Below are 4,777 nucleotides of genomic sequence, written 5' to 3'. Positions count from 1 at the left end.
CAAAATTACTTTAATTCCTAAATTGAACTTTAACACAAGTCCAATCGGCATGTACAAAAGTTCCACTACATAAGCCACAACTAAAATAAGAATCCGAATTACTAAACGCAATTTTTTAGTTTTTCCGGGGTCAAATTTAATTGGTGTAAAAATTTATACTTAACCATTCCATAGCTTACATTTGTCAATTTAATTACATTTTCCTGACAGATAGTCGCCAAATCAGCTTTGGGAAAAATTAATACTAAATCACTTTCCCATTTAAGTTCAGATTTCTCCCAATCCGAATTATCCATAACATTGTGTAACAAATTATATTACATAACTGAAATATAACCCAGTTTCGGAATATAGGAAATCAAAGATTCAAATCTCTCACATAATTATCTTTTGTCAAAGCTCTAAGTTGATAATATACAAACAAAGAATTTACAGGTATATCAAATCTTTCTCTCAATTGATTAAAAGAAAGAAATTGCTCCTCTTCGAAACAATCTATTATTGCCTTTATATCTTTTGAGTCCCAAATATTTAAATAATTACTAAGCATTGAAAAGGAATAAGCTGATTATTATACAATATAATTAGAATTGATAATTTATCCTTTGACCCAAACACCCTGTTTTTTAAAAATACAAATCTTTAACAAATGTTTCAATATTGGCATATCATATTGCTGTAATAAAATTAAATTCCAAAGATGTATAAATTCATGTATCTTAACCATAGAAATACAAGCCATCTCTACTTTAGCCCAGCTAGAAGGCTGATCTAAATCCATCAATCTACTAACAAACTTCAACTGGGAAGCTTCATAATAATTTTGAACATGTGGTAACTGTAGTCCGCCCAATCCATACTTCCATGTAAGTCAAAACAACGCACTCGAACTAATTTACCTTTCCATAAAACGTCTCGCACTGCTTTATTCAAATCTTGGAGAAAAAAAAAACCCTTTGGAAGTAAAGAAGGTATTGACAGAAATAAATATTGAATTCGAGGAAAATATATTCATTTTAATACAATTAACCCGACCAATTAAAGTTAATGGGAGATATTTATACTTAATCAAATCTGCTTTAATCCGTCTTAATATAGGCCATAATTTAATTGATATGATGATTGATAATTAGTATCCATAAACACACCTAAATATTTAATTTTACTTGTCCACTTTAATTTGGTAATAGTTTTAAATTCAGAATAATGTCCACTCCAACTGGTAAAATTTCACTTTTATCACAATTAATATTATATCCTGATAATACTCCAAATTTTGTCAAACACTCTTGCAATTGTTTCAATTATCATTCTGGTTCCACCAAGTATACCAACACATCGTCCGCAAATAAGTTAATTTTACATTCTTCATTCTTGAACCTCATCCCTCTAATTTCTTAATTTTGTCTAATGGCCTGAGGTAATGGTTCAATAGCCAACGCAAATAAGGCTTGAGACAATGGGCAGGCCTGTCGAGTTGACCGAGTCAATTTAAATGGTAAAGAAATTTGTCCATTTGTCACCACCCTAGCAATCGGTTTCGTATCTAAAGCCTAAACCCAAACAATAAAAAAAGGGCTGAATTTAAATTTCTCTAAAAATTTAAATAGAACATCGTACTTAACCCTATCAAAAGCTTTTTCTACATCTAATGCAACGGTCATAGGGTGGTTAGGTTGGTTTTGGTATGCATTGACCAAAGTAATTAATCGAAATATATTGTCTGATACGTTTCTATTCTTAATAAAATCTGTTTGATTAATATGTACCAATTCGTGTAAATATGTTGCAAGTCTAGTAGCTAATACTTTCGCTATACTTTTATAATCTACATTTAATAAAGAAATAGGTCTATATGAAGACACTTTAAATAGATCTCTATCTTTTATTGGAATAACAGTTATTAAAGAACTTGAACATGATTCTGGTAACTTATGAATTTCAATAACTTGATTCAGCACTTTTCCAAATACATTAGAGAAATTATCATAAAAACTTTTATAATATTCCACAGGGAATCCATCATCCCCTGGGGATTTTTCATTGGGCATTTCCTGAAAAGCTTCCTTAATTTCGAAATCCGTAAATGGAGATTCCAATTCCTGAAAATCATTCCCATCTCCTACCTTTAACTTTAATTGAGATAAGGAGAGTCAATGGAACCATTATTCCGTTTCTCCTCATAAGTATATAATTTTAGATAAAATTAATAAAACAGATCATTAATTTCCTGAGGTTTATAAGTAACTTTTGAATACTTCTTAACAGAATTAATAGTCCGAGATGCCTGTTCAGCTTTAAATTGCCAAGCAAATCCCTTATGAGCTCTTTCCCCCAACTCATAATAACGTTGTTTAGATCGATTAATTAAGCACTCAAACTAATAGGTTTGTAAAGTATTATAACGTAATATGAACGTTGCTGATATGGCTTTTTTATATATCTTTTCTTACACCTTTCTGAAAATCGTTCTCTAACTCAGCAATCTCATTTTCTAACTCTAAACTTTCTGCCATATATTGTTACTTAACTTTCGTAGAATAACTAATAATCTGACCCGCCAAATAAGCTTTTGAAGCGTCCCATATTACAAAAATGACTATTTATAGAATTAACACTTGGTCAAAAATAAAGAGATATGCGCTTTGGCAAAAGTAACAAACTCGTTTTTTTTTCAATAACATTGGGTTAAATCTCCATCTGAACGACGGATGCACACCCTCCGAAAATTCACAAGATGAAAGTAATAATCAATGATCTACTTTTATATTCAGCTCATATTATTCTCTGTTCTAAATGTACTGATACCAAAAATAAATTAATTCAAGGTAATGAATCATGTCGTGAGGAGTAAAAAGAAAATTCTTTTATTCAAATTAACTTTTATTCAAATATTCATCAAATTTTAAACTTTCATTAATGCTTTAATTTGTGTTGCCATCTTTGATTTCCTTATACTTTTTGGATTTCTGTCCAATAAAGGGATCAGAACACAATTAAAATCAATACCAAAGGGGGGCGTGGCAAAATGGCGTAGGGAACAGACGTGCCTTCCAGACCTCTCCTGACTCTGATTTATTGTTTTGTCTTTAAGTGCCCATTAAAGTTCTTTTAAAAGTTTATAAATAATAAGAGGTATTGGATTAGTGCCTAATGGTTTATATGCAAAAAAAAGAGGTAAAAGAAAACATCAACAGACTGTTAAAAATCTACATTTTCCGAAATTGTCTGAGCCTACTTGTTTACAAGAAGCCAGGACTCAGCGTAGAATGGATCCAGAGGAGGACGTGCAGACTTCGCCATTGAAGCTCCGTTTTAAGCCGGTGAGGCTCTTTGAAGTTCGCATTCAACAGCTTTCTGACCAAGGAGCTGGACTAGTGCCAGTATTTCACACAACGGCCACTGTGAGTGCTGTTACTCAGTCTTTGACAGTTGAATCAGCTGAGGCGCCACCAGCTGGAGAGTTAAAGAGCTGTCATTCGACTGCTACAGTGGTGGCGCTACAAAATGCATCTTCAATTACAACGGTTTTTCCAGACATCGATTCAGTGAAGATGATTAAAGAGATTTGGCTTAAAGATAACTCTGATCTTCAGTCTCTTGGCATTGCTGGGGGGACTTTGAGAGGGATTTTTATATGAAGTCAAACTGCTAGAAAAGATACTAAATTAAGGGAAGGGACAGAAGATCCCGTGGTCTCTAAGGAACAGCAAGACCCAATTATGTCTGAATCTACTTCTGTTGAAATGTCTGTTAAGGATCTTGAAGATAAGATATATTCTGTATCGAGTCACTTAGCTAATTTTGTGAACCTGTTAATTTCAAAGATTAATGCGATGGAGGAAGTCATTAATGGAGCTTTTAAGCTTGAAACCATTGCAAGATTTGAAATGTGTGATCAGGGTTTAGTCGATGCACAGGATCAACTGCAAGATGAAAATAGAATAATTGAAACATTGCAGATCCAAAATAAAAATTTAGCAAAAAAGTTTGATTATTTGGAGAATCAATCTAGACAGAACAACGTGAAAATTGTTGGTTTGCCAGAAGGCATAGAAGGAACAGATCCAAGAAAAATTTTTACTGAATGGATTCCACGAGTGTTAGGACAGGATAAATTCCCTGAAGGTTTAATACTGGAACGTGCTTATAGAGTTTTAAGAAGAAAATCTTTTTCAGGACAGAATCCAAGATCTGTTTTGATCCGTTGTTTAAACTATTGTGACAGAGGGACAATTTTACGTACGGTTACTAGAAATGCCCAGCAAAATAGATCTCCTTTGATGGTTCAGAATAATCCTGTTTTCTTCAATCAAGATTTGAGTCAAGAAATTATGTTTCAACGACGCAAATTTAATTCTGTGAAAGAATGGTTGTGGAAAAAAGGACATAAGGCAACATTCAGGTATTCTGCGGTACTGAAGATTTTTTAGGATGGAAATTAGCCAAAGTTCTTTGACAATCCTAAAGAGGTTATGGACTTTGCTCAGTCTCCACCAATCATGCAGTTTCTGGAACGATGTAGTCCTTCAAGGTCTCCAAAGAGAGTAGAGATGTAAGGTGGGATCCAGATTTTTAAAAGAAATGGAAGCAATGGTGACCGAAGTGGTAACGTTGAATTAAAAAAATAAATCTTTTATCTTTTCTTTTGAGAAGAATTTAAATAGTTTAAATAATGATGATAGTTTAACGAAATGGGAGTTGGGAAAGGGAACTGGGTGGGCACTAGTTTCCAGAAGTCATCAGCTACCTGTGAGTTATCTCACACCCAATATTT

The sequence above is a fragment of the Narcine bancroftii genome, chromosome 2, assembly GCF_036971445.1.
Source record: "Narcine bancroftii isolate sNarBan1 chromosome 2, sNarBan1.hap1, whole genome shotgun sequence".
NCBI classification, from domain to species: domain Eukaryota; kingdom Metazoa; phylum Chordata; class Chondrichthyes; order Torpediniformes; family Narcinidae; genus Narcine; species Narcine bancroftii.
This window is presented reverse-complemented; position numbering follows the sequence as displayed.